The sequence below is a fragment of the Psammomys obesus genome, unplaced genomic scaffold (genome assembly GCF_907164565.1).
Source record: "Psammomys obesus unplaced genomic scaffold, mPsaObe1.curated_primary_1811, whole genome shotgun sequence".
In the NCBI taxonomy this organism is placed as follows: Eukaryota; Metazoa; Chordata; class Mammalia; order Rodentia; family Muridae; genus Psammomys; species Psammomys obesus.
The window spans coordinates 43,956,176-43,972,104 of record NW_026593286.1 but is presented as its reverse complement, the minus strand read 5'-3'; positions in this window follow the sequence as shown (position 1 = coordinate 43,972,104).

The following is a 15,929-nucleotide window of genomic DNA, read 5'->3' as shown; positions in this document are numbered from 1 at the left end:
TTCTTTCTTTCTTTCTTTCTTTCTTTCTTTCTTTCTTTCTTTCTTTCCTTCCTTCCTTCCTTCCTTCCTTCCTTCCTTCCTTCCTTCTTTCTTTCTTTCTTTCTTTCTTTCTTTCTTTCTTTCTTAGAAAAAAGGGGATGTCTCTGTTAAGATGAGTTGGTAAGTCTGAATTGTACAGGTGTAGCCAAATAAAGTATTCTGATTACTGGACCTTCGTGTCTTGATAACAGGACCTTGGAATTTTAACCAGGCATAAGGGAAAGGCCAGATAAGGGGGAAGACACTGATGGTTAACCTTAGGAATATAATCTAATAGTTTAGCAAGGGAGAGGGAAGGGAGCCTACAGACTTCCATGTTTACAATGTGTTTGCAATACTCAGGCTTGTTAGAGAGCCCTTCATAACCATTAATAAAAATAAGTCTTAAAAGCCTAAAGGGGGAAAAAAAAAGCCTAAAGGGAGGAAGCAAGTAATCCAACAAGCAAACAAACAAACAAATAGTGAACTCTGAATAATCTGATGGATTTCTTCAGTGTTAACTTCCTGGACAGCTATGTAGACAGATATGTAGGACAGTTTTACCATTGGGTAAAACTGCATTAGGATAGGCTATCTTCTAAGTTATTTTTTTATAGTTATATGTAAAACTATAATTCCCAATAAGAAAAATGTTTTGAAAAGTAATGAAACAATGACAAAAATCCCGGTGCAGTGGCACCCACCTGTAATCACAGCACTTGGGGAAGCAGAGGTACACAGATCCCTGTGTTTGGGGGCAGCCTGGTCTACAAAGTGAGTCCACGTCAGCCAAGGCTACACAGAGAAACCATGTCTCACAAAACCAAAAACCAAACCAAACAAACAAAAACAATGGCAAAAGAAATTTATTTTAAACAATCCTGAAGCCCTTTCTATGTAAGCTTTTGTTGCTGTTGTTTTTGATATTTGAATGAAGGGTCTCCTACCAGAAAATGATGTGAAAAAATAAACTGAATAGTGAAATCTGTTATGCTAATGTCAACACCATCCATTTCTAAATTGCACTACAAAACATCCTATGTATTATTATCTGGGGATCAATTATATTTTAAATCTGCTCTGGTCTCTTTGCTAAATCTGCCCAATTTAAAATACTATATTCATCCCCTCATATTTTGTTCTTTTGTGTAGGCCCCTAGAAGCATAAGAGTGGCCAGACCGTGCCCTAGACTACTCTAAATGTGGAACCCAGATTCTCGAGGTGCAAAAGTGACCAAGCCCTGCCCCTTAGACTACTCTAACAGATGGCCATAATAGCTATTTCCAGCCTCTCTAGATGCTGGTGGCTAAGCTCAACCCTAAAGGAAAAAAAAAAAAAGCTCAAGATCAGACAAGAGAATCCCACCAGTCTTTGAGCTTGCCCCAAGATCAGGCCACAGAATCCCACCAATCCTAGGCCACTCTGAAAAGCTCCACCCTCCACCCTGCGCCCCACCTCCTCACACCCCAAGTAACCTTATATAAAGCCTGTCTTCTGAGGAGTCCTCTGCTTCTCATCAAACCAGGGGCAGCTACCCTCTTGTGTCTCTCCCAATAAATCTCCGTGTGAGATTTGTTGTGCTGTATGGCTTTTTGGTATTTCTTGGCTTCCAACTGCGAGAGTACCTTTTCCCTCAGAGCTGCAGCACTTACATTGGAGAAACTTTTCCCTCAGAGCTACACTTCCACTTAAAGTGGGGGATTGCTGTTCCACTAGACTTCAGGTTTCATGTTTAAGTTCTACCTTACTTTCCTCTTCCCTCTTTAATGGCACTGGGTCTGATCAAATTCATTTATATTACATTTGTGCTCTCAAGTCATCTATATTTATGTTATGCATTATTATGTTACGCATTTCTTCCACTGTGCAACAGGTTTAAGTGCAGAATATTTTTGTGTGTATTTTTTTGTTTGTACCAGAAAAAAAATACATTTATAAAGGTATAAAGTAAATAAAATAATTCAAGTCACTTATACAAAAGATTAATTCTATAGCTTCTTTTTCTATTTTAATTATAGGGATAAATATTATGTGTTCTAAATAATACATATATGTATATATCATTTATATGTGTGTATGTATAAATATACTATGCCAGTATTTAATCTGCTTTTATAAACTTAATAAATATTACTTAATATTAAAAAATAGACTTCTGTAATCTTCAAAGGTACAATTAATATGGAAATAGAATCTTTTCTGTTCAAATATGCAATTAATATTTAAATAGTACATATTTTAAAAACCAAATAAATTAAGAGTTTGCACTGTGACGAAGTTGTTACTAATTTAGAGAATGCTCTAAGCAACACCATTGTTCATACATTTTATTCATAGTACAGATTTATGAAAGAAAGTAATAAATTGTAAGATACTTTTTTATCCTGTTCATTCTCTTCTGCTTTACAAATATTCTAATATAAAAATCTTTAATAATCATTATACCACAGAATTGATGCTCTTATTTAAATTGCATGAAAGTCACATTTCTTTTCTGGCAATAGTTTACCCAGGCTATTGTGGAAGCATGAGGTTATGAACAAATTTAAAACAAAGTGTTTCTTTCTACCTCACACACATTCAGGTGACTGTAAATTATTCTCATGCGTCAGTTTCCAACAAGTTTATCTACATATTTTATCCATCATTTAAATTAGTCCCATTACTACTACTGAGTTTCCTACTTACTGGTGATTGTCTGAACCTTCTTCTCTGCCTCTGCATTCATGCAGTGGTATGTGAACATCTCTTATTAATAAATGCAATAAAACATTAGAGCTAAACTAAACTAAAATGTTGACTCATTCACAAAGCTTTTTGCCAGCTGTGACCAACAGCTTATAGATTTCACTAATTTATATTCTAGTTCAACATACTCTGCTTTTATCAATCATTAACTATAAACTGAAACAATTAGACAGTTGCATAACTATACAATTTTTGTCATCTGTATTCAAGAAACTACTGTTATAGCCACTTTGACATTAGCATTTCTGCTTTTGTATGCATTTTTTTCATTCATGATCATGAACAATGACTGTAATATTTTGTATTAAATATAGGTATATTAAATCTTGATGAATTTATAAGAAACAGCAGAAAAAAATAAATTGAGATATTCTAGCTAGCCTTGAAATTACAAATAGCATTTTACCTTTAGCATATAGATTCAAGTAATTTAAGAAACACTAAGGATTTTTATTTTAAGAGATGTTATGACTCAAAACAGACTGCAATGTCCTGGGATAAACATTGGCACCTGTAGTTGGCTGAGTCTGAAGCTGCCAGACTGTGCTTTCCTACTCTCTGTTCCAACGGATATTTAGATGTCAGATTTTTATGATGAGCCAAACAGGTAGGGAGGAGTGGCTGGCAACAGATCTGACACTGTGGTGTGTTGAGCCAGGTGCAAACTTATTTTAAAAGGTGAACAAGCAGGAGTCCAGGATGGCCACAACCAACACGCAGGAATACACATTCAAACAGAAAAGGAAAAGGTGCAAAACATGAAAACAGAATTAGAATCAATAAAGAAAAAAACAAACTCAGAAAACCCTGGAGCTGGAGAACATAGAGAAAAGATCAGAAACCACAAAAGTAAGCACCAACAACAGACTACAAGAGATGAAAGAGAGAATCTCAGGTGCTGAAGATACAATTGCAGAAATTTATACATTTCTAAAAGAAAAAGTAAGATTGGAAAAGTCCAAAACATAAAACATCCAAGAAATCAAGGACACTATGTTAAGACAAAATCTAAGAATAATAGGAATAGACGAAAAAAAAGATTCCATGGTCCAAGGTCCAGAAAATATTTTCAAGAAAATCATAGAAGAAAATTTTCCCAACTTAAAGAAAGAGATGTCTTTTAACATACAAGAGGCCTAAAGAACACCAAATAGACTAGACCAGAAAAGAAACTCCTCACATCATGTAAGAGTCAAAACACTAAATCTTCAGAACAAAGAAAAAACATTAAAAGCAGCAAGGGAAAAAGTCCAAGTAACATACAAAGGAGACCTATCAGAATCACACCTGACTTCTCAACAGAAACTATGAAAGCCAGAAAGGCCTGGGCAGATGTCATGTATACTCTAAGAGACCACAGGTGCCAACCCAGGCTACTCTACCTTGCAAAGTTTTCAATCAATATAGATGGAGAAAACAAAATATTCCATGACAAAACTAAATTTAAACAATATCTGCACAGAAACCTAGCCCTACAAAACATACTAGAAGGATAAGTCTAATTCAACAAAATCACCTATACCTAAGAAAACACAAGATATAGATCACTTCACAAAAAAAATTAAAAAGAAAGCAAGCATAGAAACACAGTAATACCACTAACTCCACAATAAAAGAAACTAACATTTATTAGTAATAGTATTTATCAGAATCAATGGACTCAACTCTCCAGTAAAAAGAAACAGACTACAGAAAGGTTGCAGAAACAGGATCCAACATTCTGCGACATCCAAGAAACATACCTCTGCAACAAATATAAGCACTAACTCAGAGTAAAGAGCTGGAAAAGTGGTTTTCAAAAACACACACACACAAAAAGGAAACAGAAAACAAGCTGGGGTAGCTATCCTAATATCTAATAAAATAGAAGAAAAAGTGGGGAGGAGCCTTGAATTCATTGGCACAGGAGACAACTTCATGAACAGAACACCAACAGCACAACAATCAATAAATAGGACCTCATGAAACTGAAAATCTGTAAAGCAAAGAACACTGTCATCAGAACAAAACAACAGCCTACAGACTGGGAAAGGATCTTCACCAACCCTATCTCTGACAGAGGGCCAATGGCCAGAATATATTAGAGAAGTCAAGAAGTTAAAAAGCAACAAATCAAGAAATTCAATTAAAAATGGGGTACAGAGCTGAACAGGGAATTCTCAATAGAGGAATATCGAATGGCAGAGAAACACTTAAAGGAAAAGCATATCAGGGAAATGCAAATCAAAATGACCCTGAGATTTTACCTTACATCCATTAAAATGTCTAAGACCAAAAACTCAATTGACAACACATGCTGGAGAGGTTGTGGAGAAAGGGGAACATTCCTCCATTGCTGGTGGGAATGTAAACTTGTACAACCACTCTGGGAATCAATCTGACGCTCTCTCAATTAGGAATAGTGCTTCCTCAAGATCCAGCTACAGCACTCCGAGACTTATATCCAAAGTATGCTCAAGTATACAACAAGGACATTTGCTCAACCATGTTTGTAGCAGCTTTATTTGTAATAAGAAGAATCTGGAAACAACCCCGATGTCCCTCAGCTGAGGAATGGATACAGAATTTGTGGTTCATTTACACAATGGAATACTACTCAACAATTAAAAAAAAGGAAATCATGAAATTTGCAGACAAATGGTGGGAACTAGAAAAGATCATCCTGAGTGAGGTACCCCAGAAGCAGAAAGACACACATTGTATATACTCATTTATTAGTAGATATTAGACATATAACATAGGATAAACATACTAAAATCTGTACACCTAACGAAGCTAAGCAAGAAGGAGGACCGTGGGTAAAAGGATGAATCCTCACTCAGAAAGGCAAACAGGACAGACATTGGAAGAGGGAGAAAACAGGAAACAGGACAAGAACCTACCATAAAGGGCCTCTGAAAGACTCTACCCAGGAGGGTATTAAATCAGATGCTTGAGACTCATAGCCAAACTTTGGACAGAGTGCAGGGCATCTTATAAAAGATGGGGGAGATAGAAGGACTTGGAAGGGACAGGAGCTCTACAAAGAGAGCAACAGAACCAAAAATCTGGGTACAGGAGTCTTTTCTGAGACTGTTACTCCAACCATGCATGGAGATAACCTAGAATCCCCACATAGGTGTATCCTATGGCAGCTCAATCTCCAAGTGGGTTCTCTAGTAATGGGAACAGGGACTGTTTCTGACATGAAGTCAATGGCTGGCTCTTTGATCACCTACCCCGGAGGAGGGAGCAGCCTTATCTGGCCATAGAGGAAGACAATGTATCAGGTCCTGATGAGGCTTTATAGGCTGGGGTCAGGGAAGGGGAAGAGAACCTCTTCTATCAGTGGACTTGGGGAGGCACATGGTAGGTGGTGAGGGTGGGAGGGTGGGATTGGGAGATAAGGGATGGGGCTACAGCTGGGATACAAAGTGAAAATTGTAATAAATAAATAATTTTTAAAAAAGAATTGGAATAGAAAAAAGAGTTGAACAAGTTTCAGTCACATCAGGAGTTTCTCTATTTGTTCTGGCGACCTCTCAGTATCCCTAGTGCTGTCACCACAATTGTTTAAAGGTGGGAACCACTGATAAGTTCGGTTACAGATTTGAACCGCTCTGAGGAAATGACCACAGGGATGGATGTCCACAGCATTGATATCCTTGCTGTGTTGCCTCAGTAAATAACATATTTACTTTATTCTTAAGGTGTAAACTCCAAGCCAGCCATGGTGGTGCATGCCTTTATTCCCACTACTCTGGGAGGAAGAGGCAGGAAGATCCTGTGAGCTCCAGGCTAATCTTCTCTACAAAGCAAGTCCAGGAAAGACACAACAAGCCCTGTCTCGAAAACAAACAAAAAAAAAAAAAACCAAAAAACCCAAACCAAACCAAAACATCAACAACCAAAGTTTTAAAAGCCAGATCAGAAATTCTTAAAAAAACAAACTGGCTGTAAATTTTGGTATGTTTATGCTTCCAAATAGCTGTTCTGTCATAAAAATAGTATTTTGTTCAAGGTAAACCAATGGTTCACTAATTGCTTCTTGCACAATTATAAAAGATACATTTATGTTTCTCTATTACAGTGATTCTCAGCCTTCCTAAAGTTGAGATATTTTAATACAGTTCCTCATGTTGTGGTAAGCCCCAACCATAAAATTATTTTTGTTTTTATCTCATAACTATAAGTTTGCTACTTTTATGAATCATGATGTAAACATCTGTGTTTCCCGGTGGTCTTAGACAACCCCTGTGAAAGGGTCACTCAAAATCCTCCTCTAAAGGGGCAGGACTGACAGGTTGAAATCACTGCTCTAAAATATAAAGCCAGGTTGAGCACATGGCATTTAGAAAAGTTGGGTGATGATAATTTCGTGATAACATAGACAAAAGCAGGCTCTTTTGTAGTCTGAAAAGATTCAGATATTTAAGGGTTAGGCAGTAAATTTCTGAGAACAGAAATATGGTCCAGGCATTCATCTCTTTTAATTTAATTTTTATTATAGTGTTATAATCAAGGATGAAGTTTAAATAAATGAGAATGTCATAATCTTTGAAACTTGCATATTCTTAATTATTGCATTTACTCATTTGAATGTAGGAGAAATAATCTTTAGAGTTGTCACAAACACATTCAAAGAAAATACCCCTTTCGTTTTTATGTTCTGCCATTTGACTGTTATCAGGATGCAGTGCTGTCATGTGATAAGGAATAATAGTGTAAGATTACCTTACACTAGTTCACAGATGTTGCAATAAGCAGTCGACATTAATCCAGGGTGCGTTCAGTATTCAAGAGGAACAATATGACAGCGAATATTCTCTAGCGATGAGCTGTAAAGGTAGATTACTTTTCTGATCAATACTCCCGGGAATCATATGGGTTTACATTGTTCTGTTTTATTTTAGTGTATGAGTTTGCTGTCCGCGTGTATGTCTGCGTGTCACTTGCATGTCTGCTGTGCGTAGACTCTAGAAGAGTGAATTACACCCTCTGGAACTGTACTTATAAATGGCTGTGAATTGCCATGTCGGTGGTGGGAATCCAGCATGTGTCCTCTGGAAGAGCAGCAAGTGCCTTTAGTCACTGAGCCATCCTTCCATAAAATTCTTGACTTCTGTGTTTGAACCAGAAGACTAGAATACTCAAAGACAAGAACTAGATTCCTTTCTTTTTACCTGCTCTTGTATCTTTCTTCTTTGTTGTTCATTAACTGCAGGATTGCTATCCCAGCTTTAAAGCTTGCTAATATAAGAGTGTTCTAGCATAGAGTGAGTATGTTTTCTCATTATCTAAGTAGAATGATATGTAATAGGCAATCACTGTTCTTTGTTTTGATAATTAGTACACAAATATCTCACAAGTGCAATGAGCTCTGAACTGAAAAGTACATTGTTTCTTTCAGGAACTTAAATTTATTTGTGTTATGAATTAGCTCACTATTGAACATTTATCTAGCAGATATTATATGCCAGACTAGTCTCCAGATTCTAGAGAAACAAAAACAGTAAACTCTGCATTCTTACCTCTCAGTAATTCAACAGGTCACAGAAGATAGCAACTGTGTTAATGAAGAAATGTGTAACTGAAGGATAACGTTTGAGTTCGGAGAACATTTAAAACATTAACTTTAAAAAGCTAATGGATCTATTTTCATTTTTCTACATGTAGACATCCAGTTGGACCAGCACCATTTGTTGAAGATGCTATCTTTTTTCCATTGTATGGTTTTGGCATCTTTGTCAAAAATCAGGTGTCCGTAAGTGTGTGGGTTTATTTCTGGGTCTTCTGTTCGATTCCATTGATCCACCATTCTGTTTCTATGCCAGTACCATGCAGTTTTTATAACTGTTGCTCTATAGTACAGCTTGAGATCAGGGATGGAGATACCTCCAGAAGATCTTTTATTGTAGAGGATTGTTTTAGCAATTCTCGGTTTCCTGTTATTCCATACGAAGTTGAGAATTTTTCTTTCCAGGTCTGTAAAGAATTGTGTTGGCAATTTGATGGGAATTGCATTAAATCTGTAGATTGCTTTGTGTCAAATTGCCATTTTCACTATGTTAATCCTGCCAAGCCATGAGCATGGGAGATCTTTCCATCTTCTCATATCTTCCTCTAATTCTTTCTCACCCTGCACAAAACTGAAGTCCAAGTGGATCAAAGACCTCAACATAAAACCAGACACATTAAATCAGCTAGAAAAAAAAGTGGGGAATACCCTAGAACTCATTGGTACAGGAGAAAACTTCCTGAACAGAACACCAACAGCACAGGCTCTAAGAGCAACAATCAATAAATGGGACCTCATGAAATTGAAAAGTTTCTGTAAAGCAAAGGACACTGTCATCAAAACAAAGCGACTGCCTACAGATTGGGAAAGAATCATCACCAACCCTCTATCTGACAGAGGACTCATATCCAATATATATAAAGAACTAAACAAGCTGAAAAGCAACAAACCAAGTAATCCACTTAAAAAATGGGGAACAGAGCTAAAGAGAGAATTCTCTGCAGAGGGATATCGAATGGCAGAGAAGCACTTAAAGAAATGCTCAACCTCATTAGCCATTAGGGAAATACAAATCAAAACAACTCTGAGATTTCACCTTACACCCATCAAAATGGCCAAGATGAAAATCTCAAGGGACAACACATGCTGGAGAGGTTGTGGAGAAAGGGGAACCCTTCTCCACTGCTGGTGGGAATGTAAACTGGTACAACCACTCTGGAAATCAATCTGGCGCTTTCTCAGACAACTAGGAATAGCGCTTCCTCAAGATCCAGCCATACCACTCCTAGGCATATACCCAAAAGAGGCGCAAGTACACAAAAAGGACATTTGTTCAACCATGTTTGTAGCAGCTTTATTTGTAATAGCCAGAAGCTGGAAACAACCCAGATGCTCCTCAACTGAAGAATGGATGCAGAAACTGTGGTACATCTATACAATGGAGTATTACTCAGCAATGAAAAATAAGGAAATCATGAAATTTGCAGGTAAATGGTGGGACCTGGAAAGGATCATCCTGAGTGAGTTGTCCCAGAAGCAAAAAGACACACATGGTATATACTCACTCATATAAACATACAATATAGAATAAACCCACTAAAAGCTGTACATCTAAACGAACTAAGCAAAAGAGAGGACCCTAACTAAAATGTTCAATCCCCATCCTGAAAGGCAAAGAGGATGGACATCAGAAGAAAACGAAAATAGGAAACAACCTCGGAACCTGCTACAGAGGGCCTCTGAAAGCCAGAAGAAAACAGGAAACAACCTTGAAACCTGCCACAGAGGGCCTCTGAAAGCTTCTGCAGTATAGACTGTCAAAGCAGATGCTGAGCCTGATGGCCAACTGATGGGCAGAGTGAATGGAATTTTATGTAAGAAGTGGGAAATAGTAAGAGCTGGAGGGAACGGGAACTCCACAAGCAGAGCAACAGAACAAGATAATTTGAACACAGGGAACTTCCCAGAGACTCATATTCCAACCAAGGACTATTCGTGGAGATGACCTGGAACCCCTGCACAGGTGTAGTCCATGGCAGTTTAGTGTCCAAGTGGGTTACATAGTAATGGGAAGAGGGACTGCCTCTGACATAATCTGATTGGCCTGCTCGTTGATCACTTCCCCCTGAGGGGGGAGCAGCCTTACCAGGCCACAGTAGAGGACAATGCAGCCACTTTTGATGAGAACTGATAGACTAAGATCAGAAAGAAGAGGAGAACCTCCCTTATCAGTGGACTTGGGGAGTGGCATGCATGCAGAAAGGGGAGGGAGGGTGGGATCGACAGGAGAGGAGGGAGGGGCTTACGGGGGGATACAAAATGAATAAAGTGTAATTAATAAAAAATAATAATAATAATAAAAGATTTAAAAAAAAAAGCTAATGGAATAAATTTTATTCTGTTTTCTTACTTTAAAAGTGCCACATCAATTTTATGACACCTGAAAAAGAATTTTCCTAACAGATTTTATGATAGCAAGTATGCAGAGATGAAAGAACCCGGGGAGAAGAACCCAAGGCATGGGACACAGAGACTGACTGTGTGTCAGGCATAATTGTGTTTTGTGGACTACACTTTAGTATTGAGGAAGCCGAGGGAGAGTTACTAATGCTGAAAAAGAAAACTCCATAAAGGTAAAGCAAATAATTTCAACACTAGAACATTCTGTTCTGTGGAATAGTAGCTGCCCCGTCCATTCATAGATCACCATTCTCTTAGTAATAGAGTGTCTGAGAGGCCAATTTGCTGATGAGATTAATCAGTGCACTAAAAACAAAAAGGCAGGAAGGCCAGAGAAAGGGAACTAGTCAGATTAAGTTTTAGCTAAGTGACAGCTAAACTTTTTGCATCACATTAGAGCAGATACTTTGCTTCAATGCCAGAAGAATCAATTTCTGTAGAATCATATATCTTATATACACAGGTTAAAATGACATATTCTGGTTATAAGAAAAAAAAATCTATTTTAAATTAACAACAACAACAAAAGCAGAAAGACTGTAGTACTATTTGCAGGGAGAAAGGGCACCATCAAGTAATCAGGGAAGGGATGGAAGATGGCAGAGATAAGAAAAATAAAAGAATGTAAATGATATGTACATATAAGAAGCTTTAATATAATACATTATTTCAGATGTTGGCTAAAAAATTAAAATTATAACAGAAAAAAATTGACAGATTCTTCAATCTCTGGCTTTTTTTCCTACTTAATGTTGGAGCCTAGGATTATGTACTCAGTGAAGATGGCTTGCAGATTAATAAGGGAGCTTTGACACAAACAGCTAGGACACCTTTCTGATAAACCCTTCTATATTAACATGTTTTTTCCCCTTCAAAAGGATTGCAATCAATGAAACATAAGAGATTTGTACATTTCTGGAGCAGGATTTTGTGTGTATGTGCGTGATTAGGCTAAAACTGACAGCAGCAAAGACTACCATAGTCAAGGTTCTGTAAGATTTTCTTTACCAATTTTCTCTGAACACTCTAGGACAGATCATTTCCACAGAGGACTTTGTAGAATTGGTAGCTGCTATCATACATTTTATTCTTCGGTTTGTCAAAGTTTTGGGATGCCTTGCTTTCTGTGCACGGGCTTTCTGACCATCACATAATATTAATATTGCTTCCAGTTTGCTTTTGCACACATTTTATGCATGCATACCTCATACAGGGAAACTGGCTTGAGTTGGAATTATACTTTCTGGGCTTCCCACTGTTCTTTAGCACATTTAAAACTAGTATGCTAACTAAAGACGAAGAGTAGAAACATGTGCTAATTGAGTGACATGGGCTGTAATAAACTCTAATCTGCTTTAAAAGATATATATTTTCAATTTCTGCTTCTACCCTAATGTCAAACTTGGGCAAGAGTCCACTGTTCTCCATGTTTTACTATTTTGCCTTAATAAAAAATCTTGCTTGTTTTTATGCCATCGTTTAGTAATATAAAGATAAAAAGCACTAAATTCTCTGTTGAATCACATCGAGATGATGTGGGGCAGGTAATTCTCATTGAGGAACAGCATGATTCTCAATACTGGGAGCCCTTCAAAAGCAACCAAAGAACTTTCATAACATGGATATTCAAGGCTCATACAAGTTTTTCTAATTCCAGCACATTTATAAACAGCATTTTGTAACAGTAAAATGATTGATGCAAGAAAAAGTTTAAAATAATAAGAATCACAACACACATTTTTAGGTGAACAAATGACAGGAAATTAGATAGAACCTGGCTTTAGTCTGCAATTTCTTTTTGTTATAGAGTTGATAAACTATATTTCTGAAACAATTATGTGAGATGGAATGAATCTTATCTCAAGTGAATCAAGAAGAGGTGGCCCCTCCTGAGATGCAGAAGCTCCATACCAAAAGAGCCAATGGACCCAGTGTCCACATCTGATTGAAGACTGGGGAAAAGACTCAGCAGGACCCAGTAGCAGACATTAGTATCCAGGTGTCTTGCCTGCTTCACTGTCATCAAACTCAGCTCCACTCCACACTTCTTGGAAAAGTTATTAGGAATATCACAAAGGCCAAACCCAAGAATAAAATCATTTTCCTTTGACTTAAGGACAGTTAGTTTGTAAGTCTTTGCATGTGTGATGTGTTTTCTGATTGCTCCTTCACTGAGGAGTTGGTTCTTAGTTCATCTCAGTTTAACTAATGTCATTAGTGTTTGATGTTTACATCCCAAATACAAAAGCAAATGAACTAATGTGTGAATAGTCATTGATTTAGTTATCAAAATGTAGTCAATATGAGCTGTGATTTGCTACCGCCAGACTGTCTCGACCCATTATCTCCCAAAAATGACAAGGAGACTTTTTATTATTTATGAAAACTTCAGCTTTATAACTTAGCCTTGTTCCCAACTAGCTTGCTTAACTTTTAACTCTGTCTATTCTAGTCCACATATATTATATTACCTGTTACTGCTCCTTAATCCCTTCCTCTATGACTGGCTGAGAAATCACTCACCTCTCAGTTCTTTCTGTGGTTCCTATCTCTTCCCAGAAGCTCTGCCTTTACTCTCCTGCATTTCCTCTCCTGTTATCATCCCTTTATTAAACAAATCAGAAGGTGCTGGAGAAGAGTGTTTACAAAACAATGAGTGTTGTGACGCTTCATAAAAGTAACAATATCAAAGTCCTGACTTTACTTAGCTCTCTGCTGGTACATTTGAATAATAGAGACAACCTTTACACAGTACACAAAACATTATTCCAACAAATTGTGAAGGTAGATTGTATGAGGACAACTATATTAGTGTTTGATACATTGTTTCAAAAGTGTGTGTTACAAAATATGTTTGTTCAATTTTTTTACTGTGAGTATAGATGATTTAAAATCTTTTTCTTGTTTTTTCCTTCTTCCAATGTCCATCCCGTTTGTCTTTCTGGGTGAGGATTGATCATCATACCCAGGGTCCTCCTTTTTGCTTAGCTTCTTTAGGTGTCAGATTTTATTATGTTTATCGTATATTATATGTTTAACATCCACTTATAAGTGAGTATATACCATGTGTGTCTTTCTGCTTCTGGAATACCTCACTCAAAATTATGTTTCCTAGATCCAGGAGACTATCACACTCTGAAAGACCCCACCCAGCAGTGCATCAAAGCAGATGCTGAGACTCATAACCAAACTTTGGGCAGAGTGCAGGGAATCTTATGAAAGAAGGGGGAGATAGCAAGACCTAGAGAGGACAGGAGCTCCCCAAGGAGAGCAATGGAAGCAAAATATCTGGGCTCAGGGGTATTTTCTGAGACTGATACTCTAACCAAGGACCATTCATGGATATAACCTAGATAGCCTAGAACCCCTGCTCGGATGTAGCCCATAGCAGTTCAGTATCCAAGTGGGTTCCTTCCTAAGGGGAACAGGGACTGTCTCTGTCATGAACTCAATGGCTGTCTCTTTGATCACCTCCCCATGAGGGGAGAACAGCCTGGCAAGCTACAGAGGAGGACAATGCAGCCAGTCCTGATGAGACCTGATAAGCTAGGGTCAGATAGAAGGGGAAGAGGATCTCCCCTATCCATGGACTTGGAGAGGGGCACAGGAGATGATGAGGGAGGAAGGGTAGGGTTGGGAAGGAATGAGGGAGGGAGCTACAGCTGGGATACAAAAAGAATAAATTGCAATTAATATAAAAAATAAAAATGGAATTTTTTTTTAAATCTTTATCTTTTTATTTTTAGAAACCACAGGAAGCAAAATAAATATATGGGTCGTGTAATTCAGAGTCACCCTAGTTTAAAAACCTGAGAAATTACAGATCATTTGTCTAAACTGTGCCTCTTGCTAAGCATATGGACACTCTTGTTTGTATAACAACAGTAAAGAGAGAAAAGAATAGATATAAAAAGATATAACTGAGGGCTGAATTTTCAAGTACAGAAAAACGCAAAATAAAAATTGGCACTGTTTTACATGCTGCTAATGTGTGTAAATTCTTGTTTATGAGCACAGGTTAAAAGTAGCCTTTTCACATCAGCATAGAATTAAGTAGGTAAGGCCTTCTTGTTTGAATGGTTTAGTGAGGTAGGTTAAGTCAAAGCACAGATACCTTATGGCTTCCTTTTATATTGATTACATAAAATACATCAAGTGTACTAAGATTCATATACTTATGAAAGTAGAAAAAAAGAGCTCAGGGAGTTAAAGATTTAAGCATGGATGGAAGTGGTGAACAGGAGAAAGAAGTAGTATGTGGATGTATTTAACTAAAGATGCATGAAAATATTTACTGAGAGCTAGTGCTTTATAAACTAATTAATACCTATATTTTTATATAAAAATACTCCTCTGATGAAAAGGAAGATTATTAAATGAAAATCTCAGTGCTATGTGTAAATGCCTTCTATAAGCTATTATTTAGTCAGGCCCAGAAACTGAGACAGGTTACTGCTGTTGTTCTTGGTTGATCACCAGAACAAGATAGTGTTCTGCCCAGTTCGCGAACCCCAAAAGACCAGGAATATAGACTCCGCTGTAAATACATGAGGTTCTTTTTATTAAAAATCATTACAAGCTGCAGCTTGGGCTCACCGCCCCCACCGCCGAAGCCATGAGAGGTGACAGCCCCGTGCTCAAGTTAGTTGGGTGATTTAAAGATTCTGGTCCATCCCAGCATGTCCAAGGCACGGGTGATTCCTGCCTGGCAAGCATCTATTGGTCAAAATGCTGCATTTTGAATTGATTGGCTATAAGAAGGTCCCCAAACCATTAATTATCTGGTGTCCCTCCCTAGGGGGATGGGCCAGTTCATAGCAACTGTATCTCTAGTGGGTTGGGAAAGGATGCAGTAAGGCGAGTTCTTCCCCTCAGGGCATTGCTGGATTTCTCCACTTACCTAGCTCAGGCCTTAGATTTTAATAATAACTGCTGATTTTTAATCTTTTGGTCTCTCAATAGTAAGACTGTAGAGCAACCTTTTGTGGTTATAAATGACAGAAGAAGAGGAACAGGAACTAAGGATATAGGCTACCTTATGAGCCTCAGAAAATGCACAGAAGTTACTCTTCCTTAAAGCCTTCAGAAAGCAATGCATCTTGCTAACAGAGCTGGTTTACTACCGCCAGTGTCAGACATGTGAGATGGTGCCTCACGTGTGTGCTGTATTTAAGCTGTTAACGTTGTCATCGTTACAGTAGAAAT